We start from the raw sequence: 25,785 nt of genomic DNA, 5'->3' as shown, positions 1-25,785 counted from the left end.
CTGCGGAAATCAATGATAGGTGCAATAGGGCACTCCCTAAGGACGAATAATTGAAACGGAAGCGGCAGAAGCGAAAATAATCCAGAGATTCCCAAGTTCCAGTTGTCGGATAATGCGTAAACATACACCGCTCTGGTAGACACCGAACCTTTTTAGTGTTGGCTTCCCCACTATGTTCTAGTGTGTTGCTAGAAATACATCTTTGGAGAGGGTAATGGAGCACTATACACCGAACCCTTTTAATTTCGGCTCCACCGCTACACATAAATTCGTTGCATGGAAGACATTGGTTCAGGGCAGTACAAGCACCTTGAAACATTATTTTAAAATATTCTGTACAAATAAATTTATACCGTTGTATAACCCTTCGCGCAATATCCGGCCAAAAGCGGCATCAGAATTTGATTCCCCGTTTCAATGCAAGTTATGGACGTAGGGTGAGACTGCACTATGTTCCGGTTGCGATCAAAAAAACAAAAAAAAAACTTCGTGGTGATATTCCTAGCACAAATTCATGGTAAAAACTGAATACGTTTTTGAGAAATAGGTAATAAATATACTGCCAGACCCCCCCCCCCCCCCCCCCCCAATCCGTGTGTTTTTGCCATGTATCTTTGCATGCACTTATTTGGTTTTTTGCTTTTCCATGTATTTTCTTAGTGTCTTGGGTTTCTGATGACGGCTAGGCTCTCCCACTCAAGTCCTACGTGGCTTTCGCAGGCCAGACTTTTCGTCCTGTTTCAACAACGAAATAAAGAATAACGAGATAATAACGAAATAAAGACAGACGATCTCGTCATCATCATATGAAGGTATTAAGGTTGTATATCGCTCAATCCTCCGGTTAAGTTTCACTGCAATGCACTTAAGTGATCAATCCATGCCGCCAACAATCCATGCCGCCTATTGACCCCAACGTGCATACAATTTGACTTAAAAATGGTATGCTCCACATGGTCGTTCGTAGGCTGCGTGGATTGGTAACGCGAGTTCATTGTGGTGAAGCTGAACCACGGGAATGCGTTATGGTGTAGTGTCCTTCATTAATAGCATTTTTATGGGTAGAAATCGAGATAAATCAAATCAGACAGACAGACAGACAGACAGACAGACAGACAGACAGACAGACAGACAGACAGACAGACAGACAGACAGACAGACAGACAGACAGACAGACAGACAGACAGACAGACATGCGGGCAGGCAGAGAGGCAGGCCAATAGCCGCTACATCGCTGTAATGACGTAATTAGAGCAGTCGAAGAACGCCAGGACTGGAAAGCGAGAAAATTCTTCTGAGCAAGTTTCTAAGATCTGATGAGCATTTAGCAGTAATTTTTGGCTGAGGTACTCTGTGACCCTCCATTCTAAGTACTGGATGTGTTTGTTAGCTACGTTCCAAAATTATTTAGTATTTAGGGAAAAGTCGAAACAAGTGTTGCAGGACCCCTGAAATATCTTCAAAAACGCGTGTGGGACGACGATCTAACCAACTTTACCTTGAACGCGAACCCTACACGCTCTCGGTCTTTTTCTCATTGCATGTCCGACTACCGCTGAAAGCTTTAAAACTGCCCGCTATCTGCTACAATAACGGAAAGGTCACTGTCACGCACTTTAAAATTTAGGGATTGTGAGGACGTTGGGGTTAAGCAGACGGGGTGTGTGACTCGCGGAGGAAGATCACAAGAAAGTTGACGCCATGGTCTTGAACAGGCAACTCAACACTGAATATATTGGAAACGGAACGCGCACACAAGCGAAATAAAAAAAAACAAACAGGTCCGACCCACTAGAGTTCGGGAAAGAAGCGGGAAAAAAAAAACCAATGCCACGCTCACGCTCGGTCCCACAGTGATGGCGCTCAGTCGCCACGGCGTTGACGCCCTCGCTGCAGGGTTTCGGAAGACGGCGGACCAGTCGCGGTTCCGCAGAGTCACGCGCCGCTGGCTCCGCTCGCTAGGCCTTGCCTCGGAACTGCGGCTCCCAGGGTCGTCGCAGCGATCTGACAACTTCCAGAACGGCGACGTCGGTCTTCCGCGTCACAGGCCCGTCGACATCACCCCGCTGGAGCGACCACGAGCCTCGAACCTTGAAAGCGACGAGAGCCTCGACCCGCCTGCCGGTCGTTTTGGTCCAGCTGCCCTCCGGAACCTCCGCCGCTCGCTCCGCTACCTAGGTCAGCCCTCCATGATGATGCTACTCCCCTCCTGGCACACACCCTCTAAGAGAAATTGGCCCGGTCACCATCTTCTTCTTCTCGAGGTACTTGCTCTGCGCCGTCGTCCGGGCTTTTCCCCACTCGTGGGACGCCAGTCATCACAGGGATTAAAAACCAGCCAAGAAGACGGAGACACAAGGAAAGAAACAGACAAGCTTCTTCTTGGCTGGTTTTTAATCCCTAAATCATGAACCAACAGGCCCAGTTGTCCACGTTGCTGCACTTTAAAATTCGAGCAGAAACGCGCACGCTTAAAAAAGATGCAGCCAGTGGGCGGCCGCGATGTAATCGCATATACACTATGCCCTCGAATACTGTTTCGTGAAAATTGACCTAGTGCCCAGAGGTTTTCCCGCATTATATGGTAATCGTGCGACCCTTCTGCAGGCTCAACTACCCAATAAGCACAAAAAGATCATAGGCCATAGGGAAAGTTTTAAGCAGATGCCACACCCGAAAGCTGAATGGTGTGTTGAAGTGGCGTAACCAGAAATATATGTTTTATGGTGTTATGCACCTCAAAAAAAAAAAGAAAAAAAAATGAGACTGCGTCGGGTGCCCAAACAATACATTAGTCATTTTTCTGCGTGCATAAATTTCGGGGGATGTCCTGACACAATAGTCCGTAGAAATACTATACTGACACCGAACTTGTCCCGTTCATTTCGTTCGTCCTTGTTCATTTCCTGCTTACTTACACTATTAATGACCAACTCGCCCAAGAAACCACTCTGATGTTGTCACAGGGGCCTAAGTGACCAGTTAAGACGCAAATTAAAGTCAACTAAGCAGTTTCTTAGTGTTCGTTACATATTTCGTATGCGGGAGTGGTCGTCTGCGTTAACGAAATAGCTGGCAAACAGACACTATTTTCTTGCGTATATGAAACCAAAGTTTGTCCTTCGGGAATCTTGGCAGCCACAGGTGGTGAACAATTAAACATTGGAGCACGGTAACATTGAAGAAGCATTTTCGAGAGTGTGCCGTCGCCACAAACGAAAGAAAAGCCCGCCGTGGTTGCAGCGAATAGCATGTATCGGCAAGTATATGTTCTGAATGTCCCGCCACGAGCGTCCGCCACACTGCAACTACTCAGGGTATGCGTTCACGATAGTTTTGCATCTGCCTTCAACATCGCTAAAAGGGTACTCCAAGGGCGAACAGTAAAGAAGACGGCACAAGAGCTGCTGACTTAAATTGTTCATTCACACGTCATCCTATAACCCTTTTTGCGATGTTGAACAAAAATTAATACCAACCAACCCTCCGAGCAACCCACTCTGTTTGCATATATTCTCTCTCCATAAAACGCCAGTTCCGTCCATTAGGCTGTACACCGAGCACCGAGCTCGTCCGCCCTTATTTGTCGCACGGGGTGTCGTGTGTCCGTGCTGCAATTCACGTCGATTTCACGCCCTACAGGTGAGATTTATCTGCAAGCACTTCAGAATTGCGTGAAAAGGCATCGAGATAGGCCGGCTCCACAGCGCACTTATCGGCTGCGGCGGAGAATAAAAGCGTGCCGTTGAAGAGTCTATATGCGTGCCTCACGCGTATAGGCGTGCAGGTATTCGAGGCCAAGGCCAAAGCGTAAGTCTTTCTCATTTACCGCCGATGTCAGATGTGGTAAGTGTGTGCTTATAATAGGCGCGGCAACCTCCAGACAGCGGGCTCGCGTGCATTTAGATAGCGCATATTTCAGAGGGTGAATGGCGCTGCTGCTATAGCCCGAAGCACTGGTACGCAGTAAGCAAGCAGTCAACGGAAGTTCAGGCCACAAGGCGTCGCCGTTGACCACGTCTGCAGGGCGGATGGTCGGACGTAATTAACCCTGTTGCGCAATATTATGTTGGCACCACAGCTCTAAATTTAGGCGCGCATACATTGGGTACGCTTTTGCTCCACACGTATTAAGAACGGGTAAATAGCGCCCGCATTTAAACTTGCGGAAGGAAATCTTGGAGGACGCTTAGGATTCGCGTTTGAGAGATGGATGCGATTGCGTAGTAGTAGGTGATGTTGGAGCGCCATCTGCACTTGTAACTTGTAGAAGACGACGACTCGGAAGAGTGGCGCGCACTGCAGCTGAGACGGCACCGCATCCGCGGATTGCACACGTATTCTCTCCTTGTAATAGCGTACACATTTTTCACTGACAAGCGATGACGTCATGATTGCAGCGCCAATAGAACAGTCGGGCAACGATGGGCAAAACAACCAAAATGGCCGGCACGTGCAGGTTCACATTTAAACCGACGGTGTGGCGGGAAATTCAAAACTCACAACTGGCGCCCCTGCGATGCGAACCCACGTCCCAGGTGGGGCAGCTAGTGACAGTTCTTCTCGACAAGTAGAGTCACGGTCATGCTCAGATAATAAGTATACGTGAGACAGATGAAGGGTTTATGGTGACGCTGCAACGTGGATGTTGAAGGAAAACTTTGAAGAGAGTCGAGGGGCGAACACATTTGTGAAGGTCTAAGAAACCCGTTTATTTATTTATTTATTTATTTATTTATTTATTTATTTGAGAACATACTGCAAGCCATGGAGGCCCAAGCAGGAGGGGCATAATGGGGTAACAATATCAACCAAACGTTAATACAAACCGTAAACAGCAAAAAGCAGACACAAGAACTGAAGTATAAAACAGTGAACGCTAGGCACAACTACACAGGCACAACTTAGCATTTGCTTCTAATGAACCAAGAGAGTTTAGACAATTTTCGGGTGTGTTGTTCCAATCATTAATTGTGCGGGAAAAAAAAGAAAATTTAAACAGATTGGTAGATGCGAACATTGGGGTTAAGGACAGAGAATGGGAATAAGAAGATCCATGTACCGAACACGATCGCTTTTTTTGTGAATAGATTAATAGCAGCGCTCAGTGAGGCAGCCATTCCATTGCAGTCCACTATGAGGCAACAACTTGCAACAAAATTTGGATTCTTGCGTAACCTGGCAAATGCAAAAATCGACGAACCTTATATGGAGTGTACGAGGTTTCCTGGAATAGGCAGAAACAAAAGAGGCTTTCGATTTCATTTGCTCATAAGCAAGCAGAAACACAGCCATAGTTCTCCCTCATCTTCAGCCCTTTTAAAGCGAAGCTTTCTATGCCTGACTGATGGCGACCTTCCAGTCACCAAAACGCAGTGCAGAAAAGCCACCTTTACACAATCGGTTTCATAAAACGACGATGGTAATAGGTGAAGGCACATCAAGCACCTCAACAATGAAAGATTCGAAACAACTCCCCCAACGTGAAACCTGGGGAGGGGCGAAGCATGCAGTGTAGGAGGGCGGGATAACATTAATTGCACAGCATGTCAGCGCTAAACGCGCGGGATGAAAGTGGATCCCTCTTCACAGGATTCCATATGCTGCCTTCGCCACCTGGCTCCTGGTAACCAGCCGTAGCTAGTCCCCCAAGGCGGGGCTGACAGCAAGGTCTCCCATCGCTCGCTAGGGGTAAGGGTGGGGTTCTTAGTGGAGGAGTTGCTGATGAGGGGTGGGTGTTTTGGGCTGACGTCGCACTCTCCTATCATGTGGCGAAGAGTGCCGAGCTGCTTGCATAACGGGCAGGTCTTGTCGTATAAGTGCATTCTTGGCGCCTTGGCGTTTTTGCCAACGAAGATGAAACCATTGGGGGTAGAGGTGTACAGCTTTACTGGCAATTAAAGCCTCTTGTCTTTGAAGCACGAACTTCTCTAGCGCGAGGCGTGAACGAGTTGCCCGGTGTTTTAGTACCGTGACTACATGAGACGACGATTGCGACGACGACAGGAGACGCCAACTTCCCTAGTCCAAACGGTTTCCGTGGTCGGAATCCAGCATGGGGCCGAATTCTCTAAACCGACGGTGCGTCGCTTTGAAACGACGGGGTAGCGCCATGCAAATGCATGTATTCTGGGGTTGGGGCCGTCGCTTTGAGAGGCTGTGGACACACTGTGAGCAGCAGAAGAGCACAGAGGCAAGTCAATACCCGGGCTAAATTTCACTACAATGCACTCAAGTGATCAATCCATGCCGCCAACAGAGCGAATTTGCCTATTGACCCCAACGTGCATACAATTTGACTTAAAAATGGTATGCTCGACATGGTCGTTCGTAGGCTGCGTGGATTGATAACGCGAGTTCATTGTGGTGAAGCTGAAGCACAGGAATGCCTTATGGTGTAGTGTCCTTCATTAATAGCATTTTTATTGGTAGAAATCGTGATAAATCAAAACAGACAGACAGACAGACAGGCAGACAGACAGACAGACAGACAGACAGACAGACAGGCAGACAGACAGACAGGCAGGCAGGCAGGCAGGCAGGCAGGCAGGCAGGCAGGAAGGCAGGCAGGCAGGCAGGCAGGAAGGCAGGCAGGCAGGCAGGCAGGCCAATAGCCGCTACATCGCTGCAATGACGTAATTATAGCGGTCGAAGAACGCCAGGACTGGAAAGCGAGAAAATTCTTCTGAGCAAGTTTCTAAGATCTGATGGGCATTTAGCAGCAATTTTTGGCTGAGGTACTCTGTGACCCCTCATTCTAAGTACTGGATGTGTTTGTTGGCTACGTTCTGAAATTATTTAGTATTTAGGGAAAAGTCGAAACAAGTGTTGCAGGATAAATCTCTTCAGAAACGCGTGTGGGACGACGATCGAACCAACTTACCCTTGAACGCGAACCCTACACGCTCTCGGTCATAGGGTATGTATTTTTTTTCTCATTGCATGTCCGACTACCGCTGAAAGCTTTAAAACCGCCCGCTATCTACTACAATAAGGGAAAGTTCACTGTCACGCACTTTAAAAGCCGGGCAGAAACACGCACGCTTAAAAAAAGACGCAGCTAGTCAGTCGGCTGCGATGTAATTGCATATACACTATGCCCTCGAATACTGTTCGGTGAAAATTGACCTAGCGCCCAGAGGTTTTCCCGCATTAAATGGTCGCACGTGCGACACTTTTACAGGCTGAGCTACCCAATGAGCCCAAAAAAATCATAGGCCATAGGGAAAGTTTTAGGCAGATGCAAAACCCGAAAGCTTAAGGGTGTGCTGTAGTGGCATAGCCAAATGTATATGTTTGGTAGTGTTATACGCCTCCGGAAAAACTGAAAAAAAAAGTTGAGACTGCGTCAGGCGCCCAAACAATATATTAGTCATTTTTCTGCATGCATAAATTTTGGGGGGTGTGTTGACACAATAGTCCGTAGAAATACTACACTGACACCGAAATCCCCTCATCCCCCCCCCCCCCCCCCCTCGCGGCTACGTCCCTGGTGTCCCTATTTTAGACCCCGCTGAAGATCGTCGTAAAAGGCAACGGAGTCTCGTCGCAATGCAAAGCATTGGTCTATAGTCTCGGGTCGATTACACGCGCGGTAATATGGTGTTTCGCTTGCATCATACTTATCCACGTGTCGAGAGTGGGGAACTTCGCGTCGAGCACGGCTCTGTCATTAATTGTGTCGGAATTTCCTGCGGTTCAACTGCCTGCGATTTGTTCGCCGCTTGCTCTAGGGATTATTGTTTCCTTTAGATTGCAAGTAACCCGCCTCTCAGTGGCTAATGCGTTGTGCCGCCCACGGTGGCTGCTTCTAGGCGAAAAGCGAGACCGTCCGTGTGTCGATATTTCAGCGCACGTTAAAGATCCCCAGGGGGTCAGAATTAATCGCAGTCCTTCACTACGGCGCGCCCAATAGCCCAGTTGTAGCTTCGGTGCGTTAAACCTTCAATCAATCAATCAATCAATCAATCAATCAATCAATCAATCAATCAATCAATCAATCAATATACCAATCAATCAATCAATATACCAATCAATCAATATACCAATCGATTGCAAGTGGTCACTCACAGCCATAGTTATTACTCGCGAAAAAGCTGTCCTCTAACTTGTCCCGTTCACTTCGATCATCCTTGTTCATTTCGCGCTTACTTACACGATTAATGACCAACTGTCCCAAGAAACCACTCTGATGTTGTCACAGGGGCCTAAGTGATCTGTTAAGACGCAAATTAAAGTCACCTAAGCAGTTTCTTAGTGTTCGTTACATATTTCGTATGCGGGAGTGGTCTTCTGCGTTAACGGAATAGCTGGCAAACAGACACTATTTTCTTGTGTATATATGAAACCAAAGTTTGGACTACGGGAATCTTGGCCGCCACAGGTGGTGAACAATTAAACATTGGAGCACGGTAACACTGAAGGAGCATTTTCGAGAGTGTGCCGCCGCCACAAACGAAATAAAAGCCCGCCGTGGTTGCAGCGAATAGCATGTATCGGCAAGTATATGTTCTGAATGTCCCGCCACGAGCGTCCGCCACACTGCAACTGCTCAGGGTATGCGTTCACGATAGCTTTGCATCTGGCTTCAACAACGCTAAAAGGGTACACCAGGACGAACAGTAAAGAAGACGGCACAGGTGCTGCTGAATTAAATTATTCATTCACACTTCATCCTATAACCTTTATTGCGCTGTTGAACAAAAATTAATACCAACCAACTCTCCGAGCCACCAACTCTGTTTGAATATATTCTCTCTCCATAAAACGCCAGTGCCGTCCCATTAGGCTGCACACCGAGCACTGAGCTCGTCCGCCCTTATTTGTCGCACGGGGTGTCGTGTGTCCGTGCTGCACTTCACGTCGATTTCACGCCCTACAGGTGAGATTTATCTGCAAGCACTTCAGAATTGCATGAAAAGGCATCGAGATCTCCACAGCGCGCTTATCGGCTGCGGCGGAGAATAAAAGCGTGCCGTTGAAGAGTCTATATGCGTGCAGGTATTCGAGGCCAAGGCCAAAGCGTAAGTCTTTCTCTTTTGCCGCTGATGTCAGATGTGGTAAGTGTGGGCTTATAATAAGCGTGGCAACCTCCAGACAGCGGGCTCGCGTGCATTTAGATAGCGCATATTTCAGAGGGTGAATGGCGCTGCTGCTATAGCCCGAAGCACTGGTACGCAGTAAGCAAGCAGTCAACGGAAGTTCAGACCACAAGGCGTCGCCGTTGACCACGTCTTCTGGGCGGATGGTCTGACGTAATTAACACTGTTGAATTGAATTGAATTTTTATTCAATATTATGTTGGCACCACAGCTCTAAATTTAGGCGCGCATACATTGCGTACGCTTTTGCTCCACACGTACTCGGAATATCTTTAAGAACGGGTAAATAGCGCCCGCATTTAAACTTGCGGAAGGAAATCTTGGAGGACGCTTAGGATTCGCGTTTTAGAGATGGGTGCGATTGCTGAGTAGTAGCCGATGTTGGAGCGCCATCAACTTGTAGAAGACGACGACTCGGAAGAGTGGCGCGCACTGCAGCTGAGACGGCACCGCATCCGCGGATTGCACACGTGTCCTCTCCTTGTAATAGGGTACACATTTTCCACTGACAAGCGATGACGTCATGATTGCAGCGCCACTAGAACAGTCGGGCAACGATGAGCAACACAACCAAAATGGCCGGCACGTGCAGGTTCACATTTAAACCAACGGTGTGGCGGGAAATTCAAAACTCACAATTGGCGCCACAATGATGCGAACCCATGTCCCAGGTGGGGCAGCTAGTGACATTTCTCCTCGACAAGCAGAGTCACGCCCATGTTCAGTTAATAAGTACGTGAGACAGATGAAGGGTTTACGGTGGCGCTGCAACGTGGATGTTGAAGGGAAAAATTTGAAGAGAGTCAAGGGGCGAACACATTCGTGAAGATCTAAGAAACCCGCTTATTTATTTATTTATTTATTTATTTATTTATTTATTTATTTATTTATTTATTTATTTATTTAAGAACATACTGCAGGCCATGGAGGCCCAAGCAGGAGGGGCACAATGGGGTAACAATATCAACCAAACGTTAATACAAACAGTAAACAGCAAAAACCAGACACAACAACTGAAGTATACAACAGTGCACGCTAGGCACAACTACACAGGCACAACTTAGCATTTGCTTCTAATGAACCAAAAGAGTTTAGACAATTTTCCGGTGTTTTGTTCCAATCATTAATTGTGCGGGGAAAAGAAGAAAATTTAAACAGATTGGTAGAAACGAACATTGGGGTTAAGGACAGAGAATGGGTATTAATAAGAAGATCCATGTACCGAACACGATCGCTTTTTTTTGTGTGTGAAAAGATTAATAGTGAGGCAGCCGTTCCATTGCAGTCCACTATGAGGCAACAACTTGCAACAAAATTTGGATTCTTGCGTAACCTGTGAAATGCAAAAATCGACGAACTAAGGAGTGTACGGGGTTGTCTGGAAGAGGCAGAAACAATAGAGCCTTTCGATTTCATTTGCTCATAAGCAAGCAGAAACACGGCCATAGTTCTCCCTCATTTTCAGCCCTTTTAAAGCGAAGCTTTCTATGCCTAACTGATGGCGACCGTCCCGTCACCAAAACGCACTGCAGAAAAGCCACCTTTACACAATCGGTTTCATAAAACGATATAATAGGCGAAGGCACATCAAGCGCCTCAACAATAAAAGATTCGAAACAACTCCCCCAACGTGAAACCTGGGGAGGGGCGAAGCATGCAGTGTATAAGTGCATTCTTGGCGCCTTGGCGTTTTTGCCAACGGAGATGAAACCATTGGGGGGTAGAGGTATACAGCTTTGCTGGCAATTAAAGCCTATTGTCTCTGAAGCACGAAGTTCTCTAGCGCGAGGCGCAAACGAGTTTCCCGGTGTTTTAGTACCGTGACTGCACGAGACGACGATTGCGACGACGACAGGAGACGCCAGCTTCCCTAGCCCAAACAGTTCCCGTGGACGGAAACCAGCATGGTTCCCTTGAGTTTTGTAGCCGTTTAGATTTGGGACTTTCCCTTTGAGTCTGCATGAGAGAAAGCTTTGCCTTTTAATCATCTTTCTCGTAAGAAGGCGCTGCAAAACTTCGTTTAGAAAACCAGGTTGGGGATTAATATCGCTATGGGCATCCTTGAAGAACTAGCGTCGAAAACGTTAGCAGTTTTGGTTAGGTTCTAGATGGGCTAGATACCGCCGCGGTGGCTCAGTGGCTAAGCCGTTGTGCTGCTGAGCATGAGGTCGCGGGTTCCATTACCGGCCGCGGCGGCCACTTTTCTGATGGAGGCGAAAATCAAAAACGCCTGTGTGTACGAGATTTCGACGCACGTTAAAGATCCGTAGGTGGTCAGAATTAATCCGGAGCCCTCCACTACGGCGAGCATCATCGCCTGCGTTGAGTCGGCGCGTTAAACCCTACAATCAAATCAAATCAAATGAATCGGCTAGAGGGACTTTTGTTTCGTGGCGTAAACGTATACCGCCACGGCTGAAATGATTAAAAGCGTATAAGATCGAGGCACGCCGGAATTTCCATCTGTGATGCCGATAAGAGTATACGTCAGGCTAGCCGCCCCGTACAAACGTGGGCAATGACGACGCATAACGTGTAGATGGTGTGTAGATAACGTGTAGATAACGTGCATAACGTGTAGATAACCTGAGCTTGCGTTGGCTGCGGGCTTACCGAGTACCTGTGGCTCGGCACATGTCACCGCCGGCACGCATGTATACATATCATGATGCACGCACCGTTCTCTTCGAGCCCGCAGTGTCCAGGTTGTCACTCATGCTGCTTGTCAACACACACCATCTACATTTGGCATCAGCAGTAAAAAAAGTTTACGGTGAGACCTTTGCCTCGGAATTGCACGTCTGTCGTGAGACGCGCATATTTTCTTTTCCATGGCATGTTTTATTTTCTCTGCCGCAGATGATAAGCGTGCCATGCAGCCGGTCTATCTAGACGCTTTTTACGCAATTCTGAAGTGTTTGCAGATTGATATCGTCTGCAGCGCGTCAAATACGCATGAAGTCCGGCGCGGACACGCGAACCCGGAGCGACAAGGCCGGACCACCTTAGTGCACGTTACAGCCACATACACGAAACCAACTAGAGCTCAATTATGTATGTGGATCACATATGCTGAGGGAGAGAATAAAATTTATTTAGTTGCCAACTGGAGTTCCTAGTCGTCGGCCCCTGGGCTCTGGCAGAGTTTTCAGTGGGTTGGACGGCCGAGAGTCGATAGTCCGATGAATAAAATTGGACACCTTTCACCTAAATTCTGTGTCACCTCTATGTCGTGCGCTCAAAAAGCTTCGCCGGTCACCCACTTTCACAGAACAGAATGGCTCCTACTTTTTGTTTACACAAAAAATCCCGGGCCCCCTCTACTAATGTGAAACCTGGGAGAGGCGAAGCATGCAGTGTATAAGTGTATTCTTGGCGCCTTGGCGTTTTTGCCAACGGAGATAAAACCGTTTGGGGGTTAGAGGAATACAGCTTTTCTGTAAAGGTCTCTTGTCTTTGAAGCACGAAGCTCTCTAGCGCGAGGCGTAAACGAGTGTCCCGGGGTTTTTTTTTAGTACGCGTTGCGTTCTAGCGTGAGGTGTAAACGAGTTTCCCGGTGTTTTAGTACCGTGAGTACATGAGACGACGATTACGACGACGACAGGAGCCGCCAACAGCCCCAGCCTCAGCTTCTAAGGGCTTCGTCCCTAAAACAAATTTTAGTAACCTCACTGCGTGTACTTACAGCGGACTGAATTTACAGAACGCGAAGTGGCCGCAATTAAGTCACCAAACGACAAATTCTGACAGCAAAAACTTCAAAGCACACACTAATGTTTGGGCTTGCACAGCCCTAAATTTCAGTGGCGGATTTCGTTTACACTTTCTGCTCGTTTAGAGCGCGAGAGAAAAGGCAGCGGGAGAAATCGACGGAACTTCCACGGGCCATTGGCGGGCGAACCGCTTACGGCCACAGCAAACGCGCTTTTCTCGGAGGTCGTTCCGACACGAAGCGGCCGTTTCTGACGCCGAGCCCCCATGAAAGAAGAAGAAGAAAGGATATCGGGTGATTCGAGCAGTGTACACAGCTCAACGACTACAGGCTGGCGTATTTGGGCCACGCGTGTAATAGCGGGGTGTCGCACGCCCGCATTACATTTCGGTCAGCGCTAAGCCGCTGCAATGCCGGCGCCGGCAGTTGTCTCTTTTTTGTTCTTTCCTGTCACAGCAATAGCAGTACGGCGGAAGCGTATATGTATTTTTTGGCTATTTCTGTATGTGCACTTTTATTCCCCGCTTGGATGTCCTCCGGATTCCTATACCAGAACGAGGCTATCGAATCGCGTACATTTGCGCCGGCCGCCTGCGATAAAGAACAAAATGATACGCCTGCATGATAACCTTATTACTTACTGGAATGATCAAGATAAATGTGAATTTAAATGGGTGGTCGCGCTGATTACCTGCCCGCTTTATCGACTTTTGACAGAAAACACGTCTGATACCACGCCGCCGATTTTTATTTTTCAAATTGGATTTTGCCAGATTCCTCAAATGAAGTAGTTCCCAACGTGCCAGATTTTTTTTTAATTTGGGGGTTTAATGCTCCGGGCTATGAGGCGCGCCGTAGTGGAGGGCTTCGCGTTATTTTCGACCACCTGCAGTGGATCTTGAACGTGCGCCGAAATCTCGAACACACGGGTGTTTTTGCTTTTCGCCTCCATCTGAAAAGCATCCATTGCGGCCGGCATCGAACCTGCGTCTTTGGGCTCAGCCGCGCAACCCCTTAGCGACTGCGATACCGCGACGGGTCTCCAAGCGTGCCTCTCGGGCTACGAAAGCTTTTGGCATACCTAAACGGCCCAAATGATCAGACCCTGTACATAGCAAACAGCATGTGTGCACCTCAGCATCATTATAATCATCATCGTAACCGTACTAATCTGACAAAGTAGGCCAAACATCTTATCTCGTGTGACATCACCAGTTTCATTAAAGAACATACTCTCTATCTCTCTTTCTTTCCCTCCCTCCCTCTATCTCCCCCTCTCTCTCTCTCTTCTCTATCTCTGTCTCTATCTCTCTCTAAGTCTTTCTCTCTCTCTCTCTTTCTATCTATCTCTCTATCTCCATCTTCCTTTCTCTATCTCTCTTTATCTATTTCCCTATCTCTCTATATATATCTCTCTCGTTCTCTCTCTTTCAACTGCGGACACAAATTTTTTCGAGTTAAGATTGTGATTCAACCTTAAAATACTAACTTTACGTGCCTATCACCTCTAGGATTATCATATTTGTACTCCTCAAGACGTTCAAAAGCTGCCCAGAAAGGGGGTGGCGAGAGTCAAGTTTCGATAACCGGCGTTTTGTAGTGACTCCAAGTTTTCGATGGCTTCGCCTCCAATACACCTATTCGACGCCCACCTGTTTCGTTTGGCTTTTATGCTGATTTGCGTCATATTGTCATACGATTCCCTAGTACATCTAAAGGCGCACGAACCCGCACTTCCTGCCTTTTGGGTGTATGGCTTTTCTGCACAGCTGACGTGCAACGCAAAAAGCCGACTTTAAAACTCGTGCTACGCGGAGAAGTTAGACTTGCGTGCCATGCAGCAAAGCCACTTTCTTTTTTGCGTTGTCGAAAACGTTAGGCAAAGAGGACAGAATGAAGAACAAGGTAAAGGGGAAGGGGGAATAATTTTTGGGGATATCTCTTCACGGACTCCTCAAATGCCCTCGGAGACCCTATGATGCCCGCTGACCCCTCTATATGAGAACCACTGCAGAGGTAATAAAGTAAAAATGTCAACGAACTTATGTACATGATATATTAAAAAAAATGACACCACCTTCCCGCGATGGAACCCTGAGTTGATTCGAAGCATCTCGGAGGTTCCGAAACGTTCACGAGATTGGGTATCCAAATAATGGAAAATGACGGAACTCTGGACGGCCCAGCATGACTCAACCGAAGCAGCAACTGAGGGAGCGGCGCGCGGACCGAGTTTATTATATAGAGCAGATGGAGTGGAGAAGAGGAGATGAGAGAGGAGACGCGCATGCGCGCTTATCGCGCAGCTGCGGTGATGAGTAGCGCGCGCGCTGTCGCACACCTGGCGTGGAGAGGGGGAGACGGGGAGCAGCGCGCGCGCTATCGCACAGCTGGCACGGAGAGAGGAAGAGGAGGAGAAGCGCGCGCGCTATCGCACAGCTGGTGGGGAGAGGGGGAGAGGTGCGGACGAATGACGGACGGACGACGGATGGACTACGGACGACAGAGCCGGCAGCAAGAGATGCTTTGCATCTAAAAATAATCTAAAGTGATTAGATCTAGCTAATTGGCTAAGAATAATTTGTAAGAGACAGAAAAAATAACTTTAATAAAGACTAGCGATGTTAGCCGAGCCGCCACGCTGGCTTGCTACGCTAGATGAGAGAAGAAAAACAAAAAGGAAAAAAATGAAAACGAAAATATGTAATATGAGTCACCCAAAATTTTAAATCACAAAATTTTCCCCAGTTTTGTGCCCCTGAGAAGTTCCAAGCGAGCTTTGATTGCTCGTGTAGCCTGACTAGAACCCGACCAAGGACCCAAAGTAGCCCTCAGCTCAAGTTCCACACCGAGCTGCCGGCACAAAGATAATATGAGTTTGTCTGTGCACGGTGTACTTAGACACATGCATATAACATGATGAATGTCTTCTCGTGAGTCAAAGTGGAACAAAGAGGTGAAGATGCCTGCTGCATTTTAGATGCGGAGCATCTCTTGCTCCCGCGTCCGTGCCCCGTCCGCAGCTCCTCTGATGATGATTGTGGCAGGATGCCCCTAGCGATTGGCCAACCAAAGAATCCATCACGAGATAGCTTCGCGTTCAACCACCGTCGTCATCTTCCCGTAGGGGAACCGCTGAAGAAGAAGAAGGAGAAGACAAAGCTGCGAATAAGAGGGCGTGTACGTTGCTCTCAGCCGGTGCACCAACGTCAACAACCTATACCTCACCAACGCTGACGAAGACTACCGATTCTACCACAGAGACGACAGCATCGACAAGAACATGATGGACGAGTTTCGGCGCCTCGAGAACCACCGCCTAACACAACAGTACTTGCATGCCTTTGCCACCGGTGTGGACCCGGACACGGAATTCCAAGATCCATCAACATAACGGCAACACAATGGAGCCACACGGAACCCCCATGATGCTTCGTATCCTCATCAGGGTTCCCCACGGGAAAATGGTGTAATATTTTTGCACAGGTAGTGTCCCATGTAGGCCACATTCAAGCGCAGTCTACGTAGAATGGCTTCCTCGCGCTTGCTAAGCTCAGGTGGCATTCTAAAGGTGCACATGGGATCAATCAAGTGAAGAGGTGCGTATTGCTGCCCTTGCATCAGTCCAGATAGACATCTGCGCTTTCTGTGCGGTTTATGAGACGAGTATTGCCGCATCCTTTCTCGTGAATTGGTTTGGCAGAGCTTGGGAGCAGAGACTCAGGGCAGATGAGGTGGCTTTGTCAGCTGCGTTGTTGCCGGCAACTCCGCAGTGGGCAGGAAGCCACTGCAGATCGACGCTGTGTCCCCTTTGTATTGCTTGTAACTGCAAAAGATTTATTTTCCAGGCCAGCTGTTCTTTTTGGAAGCGACTTTAATCTCTCGAGTTCTGACCTGGAGTCTGTAAAAATAGCCCATTGATTGGCCGGCTGCTTTAGAATATACTGAAAAGCAGTGCGCAGTCCAGCCAGCTCAGTGGCTGTCGTAGAGGACTTCGGGCTAAGTAGAGCACAGACGATAGAGAGCGACGATAAAACCGAGATCCCTATCGCCGACGATGTAGCCGTCACTGAGCCATCAGTGAACACGTAAGCATGGCCTCTGTATTTCTTCGCAATAAGCTCCAAGGCCGGGGCTGGTATATCCACTTTAGAGCCGGGGCTGGTATATCCACCTTCCGATTAAATACAGGTACAGCAGTGATACTTTTCATCGGAGGAAAAAGCCACGGATTGTGAGGAGAAGAGGCTGGACACTGGGATGGCAGAGCGGGCTGTACTTCAGAGACCCAAGCGGCAGCAAGTGGCGCCTCCCCGCGGTGTTGTTTCACCGCGTGCACTCTCAACTCTATGACGTCAACCCAACTTTGGGCTTATATTCGACTGACGCCGGGTCGATTATGCGTCATTCGTCCCTCGGGAGATCTGACAGGTAATTCTAGCCTTTACCTTCGAGCAAGCGCTCTTGACAAAGTGTATGAATCGACACAACTGTGTGCAGTACAAATGGTTGCATTCGTCCTGGTGGCGCGTCTTCATCCCGCTTTGTTGACTCAACAGCGCTTAGACGATATTGAAAAGGATGTTTACCGGTGGCTTTACGCTGGCCTTGCTGTCACCAGAGTGGTGGAGCAAAACATAAAGTCCGGTTGTTCCGAATGCATTAAGTAGCAAGGCGAAGCAACACAACTGAGGCCACTGTGACAGAATGCGGCAACTAAGCGATCGATTACTCTTTTACAAAACGCGCCGTCGGGAGTTAAAAAACAAAACAAAAAAGAAACGCGTGAACAATGTGGAAATGGCTTCAAGGCGCTCGCAATGTTGTCAATAAAGCCGACAGTTCATGCCCATTTCAGATACAGGGCACCTCTCGATGTGGAAGCTTGGTTGGAGTTTAAGCGATGCAGTACTCAGTTTTTTTTCGTTTTGCTATGACGTGGTTATCGCCGGTGCAGTTCGCCTCCGGGCACCACATTTTATTCCGTCCCTCTGACGAGCACGGATGCCTCCAGTACACCCTAAGTCGTCCCCGTAGGGCGTCTTCACCAAATCGCTCCAAAGTGACCACTAAAACTGGCCCAGCGTGCATATTCGACGAATGACCTGGCCGAGCATTCAATTTGAGTGAAAAAGGGCAGTAGCTGCGCGTTGCGCCGCTATTAGTTTCGCACGTACTGCAAGCTTGATGCAGTGCTACCGTGCTTTGTGGCAGAGCCTATCACTAAGTGCGCCTTCAGCGTGGGCGCCTTGTTGGCGGTGACTCAAGCCGATGCAGCGACAACCGACGGACCACCGTTGAAACTTTCCCGGCTGTGTGGACGCCGCAGCGGAGATCTCTTCTCCCTCGCTCAGACTCAACGATCGCTGCTGCTGCCGGCCCCTCACGAACTCTGCATAGAGTGTTGTGTGTGTAATATGTTCGGGCCGTGTGCAGGAAGCACTAGGACAACTGTTTCACCGTTAGCGCATCGTGCATAAATGCGCGGTGCCTCAGGGCGCAAAATTCATCCGTTTTGCACCAGCGAATCCATGCTGTCGCCCTGTCGAGTTCTGCTGTAATCTCGGTCGTAAGGGCATGTTCCTGTATTGCTTTGGCTCATCTCTCGCCATGCAATAAACCAGTTAAGTTTGCCTTCGGCTTCTTGTCGTCATCACCATGGCAGTAACCTTTGCTGGCCACTCAACACCACGTTACCATACGCATACTAGGCATGACAGAGGCGACGGAGCCGGGGTCGTCTTCCCGTACGTAACAGCAGGTACAGTGCGCTGCTGAGCACGTTTCCCGGCCAAGGCGGCCGCTTTTCTGATGGAAGCGAAAAGCGAGAACGGCCATGTGTGCGAGATTTCGGCGCACGTTAAAGATCCCCAGGTGGTGAAAATTCATCCGGAGCCCTCTATTACGGCGCGCCTCAACGCCTGCGTTGCGTCGATGCGCTATAACCCTACAATCATTCAGCTGCATTGCGCAATGCAAAACGCAATTCACGCCTTGCGTGTTGTCCCTGCGCACGTGCACTTTTTTTTTAGCCAAACCATATGTTGGGCTTCTTCCTTCGCTGAATTTGCACACTCGGTCACTTCGGTTGGTCAATCTGGAGCGCTGCGGTGAAGACGACCTACAATACTAGACAGGTATCCTAAGATTGTGTCTTATCAAGAGTTCGCTGACGTCTACAGCACCGCAACTCAAATTCCTTTCTGTTTCTGCCTTCTCCAATGGAAGTTTCGACATGCCTGGCAAATCCTCCTTGATCGTAGTAGACACACCTCTCCTCAAGCAAGCCACCTCATGTCTATAAAAGGACCCTGCAACACTTTTTCCGGTTTTTTTTTTATATCGTAAATTCTTTCGGAACGTAGCCGACAAACACACTTAGTACTTGGAATAACGGGTCACAAAGTACCTCAGCCAAAAAGTACTGCCTTATGTCCATTGATAACTTAACTTGCTCAGGAAATTTTTCTCTTTTTACCGGCCTTGGCGTACTTCGAGCGCTGGAATTACGTCATTACAGAGGTGTAGCGGCTACTGGCCGGGTTTCCTTTAGCTGCAGCAATGAACGCATTCGATAGCTACTTTAAAACGAAAGCCGCAGAGCAAAGAAGAAATGCAAGGCGCATCTGCTGCGACGTGCAAACCACGCAGCGCCGCTTTGGGCTGGCGATAACTGTAGCTTCCCCAGTGCGCACTTCCTGACGCGAAGGGGAGTCCGCGTAACCTTACCGCTATTGCTCATATTATTAATGCACATAATTAAGGGCATTCTAATAGTGATGTTTTTGAATCAAACACCAATACACTATCAAAACATTTGGCTTCGAATATCGAATCAAAGAAGCATCCTTTTCTGTGGAAGAAGGAAAAATTAGCAGTGGCTTAGCTCGGCTATGCCAGGATATATGTAGCGTGAGCTAAGGTTCAGCTGGTTATTATTGGGTTTCCTGGTTGTCTAGGATTAGATGATTATCATGCTTACTGCTGCTAAGACGATTTCCAATCCAATCCAATGCGATCCAATCCAGTCCACGCTAGTCCAGCCCAGTCCAGTCGGTGCTCTGCGCGCATGCGCAGCACGGATCTCCAGGAGCCTAAGGAAATGGCTATCAAGCGGCTTCGGCGCAGCGTCATACTTGGCTACTGTGCAACGGAGGCGCACAGCTGGGCGCGCGCCGGCGCCAGTGCGTCTGCCGCGGCTATGACGTCACTCCTCTGTAATGCGCAGACCGGCGAATGTGCAGACCCAATTCTCTACACCCCCTACTCCAATTGCAATCCAATCCAATGCAATGCAATGCAATGCTCCTCGCGCTTGCGCAGCATCGCCCTTCAAGGTCCACGCGAAACTGCTCAGCCCCGACCAGTGTAGCTTACGCTACAAAAGTTTGGGAAGGGCCATTACGCTGCGTTGTGTGATGCCAGAAACGCCGCAAGAGGGCACGGAAGGGATATGTACTATCTTGATCACAGTTAGGGTGAACACGGGAACACGTGTCATTCCGTGCGCGGGAGCCGCCCGTCGCCGTTCGGGGTAACTTCGCATGCATGCGCAGTTCGTTTGCAACGAGGCTATGTGATGCGCGTGTGAAGTAACCCGGAACACCGACAGGCGGGATATATGCGCGATGGAGGAGGAGGAACAAACGTTTATTTTACATATTTAGAGCAGATGGGCGGCCGCCTTAATCCAGGTAGCCGCGTGCTGTCGCAGCTCGGGTGGCCCGCTGGATCAGGTTTTGCTGGTCCTGCAGGTCCGAGCTGGTCAGCGCGCATTCGCACTGCTCGGGAGTAGGTGAGAGGAGTAGACCTGGGGTCCAGACGATGGTTACGTTAGGAGGTGATACTACGGCTTGTAGAAGCTTGAGGGCAGGTAGAGGAATTCTTCCAATGAGGTATCTCCGACAGGCTTGCTGTGAGTCCGTGATGATCGTGAGGTAGTCGCACGTTGCCGTATGCATTGCTAGGGCTATTGCCTTTTTTTTTATTATTATTATTGCTCAACAATGTTGACATGGAGCGTCTTGCTCAACATCTGCGTTAACTTTGACCGGGCGGCTAAATCGAGGGACAGGCCGACAGACGGACAGACGGGCAGACAGACCAAAATTTCAGCGTTCAAGTATTCCAAGAAAGACTCTAAAATTGTGAGCGGGTTGAGGGAGGGACTGCAAAGGTATCCAGGAGGCCTCCAACTTCCGGGGACCCTCGGCTTTAAGCTTAACGGAAAAGTTGGCTAGTAAAAGAAGGTTGTAAGAAGACTATAAGAAGCCAGGAAGGTAGCCGAATACAGTAAGTATAAAGGCTAGCGCCAAAGTACCCTAAGAACGGTACTTATTTTTTATTTTTGTTTGAAGGCGAAGGGAATTTCCAGCTGTGTTAGGTCACTGTGCAACCCGACCCTGTTACAAGAAAAGCCGCTAATCATAATAATAATCATCATCATCAGATGCGTAGTTTTTGTTGTGAGTTTTCATGCCACTCTGCGCATATTTGTTGACGAGAAACGTGCGTTCGATAGTGCCGTCTCTTTTGCACGTGTCCTCTCCCCTCCGATCGGCTGACGTTGGCTCTGACGACATGCTAGCAAGTGCTCAGGACTATTTTCAATGATTTGCTGCCATGTTTAACCCGCACAACATGCGGTGAACAAATATTAAGTCAATACGCTGTAAAATAATTTGCACCCTTAAGGGTAGTTTTCACTGTCTATAACTAACACCATAACAACCTAGCAAAAATAAACGATAAAAAAATCCTTTAAGGGTGTTCTGTCGTTTATAAAAGGCTTGCACCCTTGCGAAAACACAAGAATACAACCTTTTAAAGACCGTTTTATTGTTAATTACACCCTATCAAAGGATGATTTTCTTTGTTTTTTGATAGGTTGTAATGGTGTTAGTTTCAGACAAAAAGTGTGTAAGTCCCTTTACACTGTAGCAACCATGGAATGGACCAAAGTTGAATATTTTGAACGCTGAGATAGCACGAAACAGTGTTGCCAACTGTAAAGTTTTCGCCCTACCTGTAGGGCGTTTTCGAAATTTCTTTTCTTGTCCAAGGGCAGTTCAGCCGTTTTTCCGCCAGGCGTATAGCGATTTCGAGTGTTCTTGTTGGTTTTGCCATTCTTAAGCGAATGAAGCCGCGAAACTATGAAATTATACCTTCATCTAACGGGTTGTAATAACAACTTTGGCTGCATGGTTTGAGTTCCTGCAGGTAGATCCACAGAAAGAGAGGGACATAAAATCACTCGTCACAGAACGACAGAGCGCAAGCGGCAAGCGTGCAGAGAGGGAAGAATGCGACGTTCACTGTCCGCAGTATGGTGCAAGAGTTCCAGAGTTTGAGAGATCGGCGTAGAGTTCCAGACTAGTATACATTGTATAATAACATAAAACGATGAAACACTATAATTGTCGGTTGTTTGGCGGCTCCGATGACATGACGAAATAAGTACCTGCCCATCGCTAACATGAGATAGAGCTATACTCGGGGACAACTTAACAACGGCAACGATGATGATGATGATTGATGATGATTGCTATTGGCTTCCCCTTTGAAGCGGGTAGATGACATGTCATGTTACCAAAAAGGACTAATATACCCATGTTTTACACTCTTGGTTTAACACTAGCGCTGCTTAGGGCAGGCACAAAAGCTTATTAGGCACAAATTATATTTTTTTCTGTTACAGGTGGTAACTGTCCTAGGCAATATTCCGCTCTCTGCTTTTCGTCCACCAGCATTCTAATCTTCTTTTCGTCCCCTCGACAGCCTTGAAGGTAACTTCCTCTGTGCTACCCTTAAATCCAAGGGCTTCTGGAAGCTCAATATTCCCTTCATGTAGATTTGGATGGATACCCTCACATTCTAACACTATGTGCCGCATAGTTTCTGTTTCTTTTCCGCAGACCACGCATACCCCATTATTTTGGGAATACTTCCCCACAAAACTCTTAGTTCGCAGGCAACCTGCTCTAGCCTCAAAAACCAAAGCACTGCCCTGGGAATTATCGTAGAAATTTTCCTTTCTCGTGTTCAATTTCTCAGCCCTGTACATCTCTAACGACGTTTTAGCTTCCATTTTTTCCCTCCATTTATTCGTTTCAATCTGCCTTGCTTCTTTTTTGGTTACCTTTGCTGTTTTGGATTCTCCACTGTTCTTTCCGTATTTCATCGTTAGCCTTCTAGTCTTCCTTAGCCACTGCGTGTCCACGCTTTTCAAGTATAGGTACCTAAAAACCTTAGCTGCCCACCTTCGTTGATCTATTGCCCTCAACCTCATCTCAAAGCGTATTTTACTCTGAGCTTCTCTAACTCCAAACGACGCCCAGCCCATATCTCCCTGAACTGCTTCGTTAGTTGTTTTTCCATGCGCGCCTAAGGCCAAACGTCCTACCGTTCTCTGGTTTACTTCAAGGCCTGATAGAACGTCTGATTTTAAGCATAGTACAGCATTCGCAAACGTGAGACCCTGAACCATTACTCCTTTCCACATTCCTCTTACTACTTCATATTTGTTATACCCCCACAGAGCTCTATGCTTCATTATAGCTGCGTTTCGCTTTTCCTTAACATTAAGTTGCTCCTCGTGAGTACTTAAGTAGTTATCCCCTTCGTTTATCCACACTCCCAAATATTTATATTCCTTCACTCTAGGTAATTCGCCTTGCTGGATAGACACTACGTCGGTGGTAGCGTCATTGAAAACCATTATTCCTGATTTTTGTGCACTGAAATTTACCCCGAGGTCGGTGGCATCCTCGCCGCTAATATTTATTAGCCGCTGCATATCGGTTTGGTTATCAGCTAAAAGAAAAATGTTGCCCCTGCGCCTCATTACTCCGCGAGGTGCAAAAAGTGCCTTTCGGCGAGTATTTTGAACGTGACACCAGGCGATTTCGTGATTCCTCGCCCTTAATCTTTTAAATTCTGCATAGTTACATCGTAAGCCCGATTAAAATGTTACGATGTTACATCGTAACATCGCAACGATGCATACATCATTACGATGTTACGATGTACTGCATATACGCTTTTTTTTATAATCCCTAGTACCTATACCTACCATGTGTACGTTTTTTGTGTATTTCTGTGGTAATTAAGCTTGTTTCTGTTACCCTATCATGAAGAATGCATGGAGTCAGGAACCCAGTCATGTGCGGTTCGGCACCTTTCGTTCCCGTTCCTTTAGTTTGCTGTACTTAAGAGACTGAGAATGCTAATTAAAAATAGTCAAAGCTCGTAAAAAAGCGCAATCTCGTTTCAAACGCGCGCGCGCCTTGACATCCGGATCCGTCGCTTCGGCGGAGTGGTACACAGCATGAGCTATTGCCGTTCTTAACTTGCACCCGTGTATTGATTCGGAAGTCGACAGCGAATGAATAAAATATTCCCTGCCATTACACTCTGCGAAGAAGGATGACGAGCAAAGATGGTTGCCGTCCAAGTTGTGGACGAAAGGAAACACGTTTACTTGTAATTTGCGATTTACCATTCTACTATATATAGTTACTATAAAGCTGAATGAAACGCCGTCGAAGGACTCTAGTTTTATTCAGTGGACTGACACGGGGATGCCCGTTACCCGCTGTAGTAGCCCGCGTATTGACAGCAGACTGTGATTTCCCAATATTTCATTGTTAGAAATCATAAAGCTTCATAATCATGAACTACGTAATCGTGAAAATAAATGAAACTCGGAGTGCTGTGAGAGTCGTCTTAGCGGCTATTTTCCACTTGATTTGTTTCGGGACAACGCCGCTCGGGAAAATTTGTAAACGAACGTGTCTGGACGGTAAAAACATAACTCCAGGAGCAATTCAAAAGGCAACACAAAACATTAGCTCTGGAGACGAAAAAAAAAATCCCGGGCCATTTAACGTGAAACCTGGGGAGGGGCGAAGCATGCAGTGTATTCTTGGCGCCTCTGCGTTTTTGCCAACGGAGATGAAACCGTTGGGGGGTAGAGGTGTACAGCTTTGCTGTAAAAGTCTCTTGTCTTTGAAGCACAAAGCTCTCTAGAGCGGGGCGTAAATGAGTTTCCCGGTGTTTTAGTACCGTGACTACATGAGATGACGATTACGACGACGACGACATGAGACGCCAAGAGCCCGCGCCCCTAAGGGGCTTCGCCCCTAAAATTTCCGTTCTGCTCCGATTTGTCCGCGCTCGTTATATTGGGAAACCGGAACATATTGAGGTTCGCTGTAAAAGAATAAAAAAACAAGGAAAAAGTAACTTAAAAACGAAGACTAAAATAAGCAGAAATAAAAATTACAACAAAATAATACGTGTGTAACAAAATATTCATTTTTTGCGTGGTATACGGGGCGTATACAGGACGCTCAACAATATCGTGTAGGGAGGCGTGGGGCTTTTTCATGCGCAATGTGGGGCGTTGCGGTCAAAATTCGCAGGCAACAGTGCACGAAACATATTGCAGACCATTGTGACGTCATTGCTGTAGTTGGAACGCCAGCCGCCGGCTGACCATGACGTTTCTACTCATTGTACTAATTACATAGGCCCTTGACGTCTAATAAACAACACGGGTTCAACTGCACATCATAACCGTCAGCAGCGTCAGCAGCGTACTTACCTCCAGTGCAGGGCGGAGGCTTTTCCAATGCACTCCCAACTGAGCAATGGAGCCCCAAAAAAACACTTCAGCAAATACACATCTGTGTCGGTTCACTTCTTCCGTCTCCTTTCCACAGCATCGAGGCCTTCCGTACTTTACCTGCCCCTTCCGTTGAATGCGGCAGTCATGGCCGGGCCGCGGAACAAGAATAAGATAGGAGGTGAAACGAGGCTTCCTAGCGCGGCCAGATAGAAGCGCTAGCGGTATCTGTTGCGTGAGATGAAACTGCACGGCCACTGCGATCGGCATTTCACTGCGCAGCCACGGGATGAATTGCGGCCGCTATCATTTCGTATATCAAGTGCCGCTACCCTCTCCTTCGACGT

General features: G+C 47.9%; 1 protein-coding gene across 1 annotated transcript in view; it reads right to left on the bottom strand.

Annotated features, from left to right (window-relative positions):
- The window catches only part of LOC144137866 (uncharacterized), a 144,890-nt gene extending 119,333 nt beyond the window's left edge, over nt 1-25,557 (bottom strand). Inside the window, exon 1 of the mRNA XM_077669878.1 lies at nt 25,418-25,557. The gene's annotated coding sequence lies outside the window, so the exon portion shown is untranslated. The remainder of the gene's footprint in view (nt 1-25,417) is intronic.
- Nucleotides 25,558-25,785: the final 228 nt, after the last annotated feature.

This window comes from Haemaphysalis longicornis, unplaced genomic scaffold (assembly GCF_048455015.1).
Source record: "Haemaphysalis longicornis isolate Haplotype H1 unplaced genomic scaffold, Haemaphysalis longicornis Haplotype H1 scaffold_5, whole genome shotgun sequence".
NCBI classification, from domain to species: domain Eukaryota; kingdom Metazoa; phylum Arthropoda; class Arachnida; order Ixodida; family Ixodidae; genus Haemaphysalis; species Haemaphysalis longicornis.
This window is presented reverse-complemented; position numbering and strand designations above follow the sequence as displayed.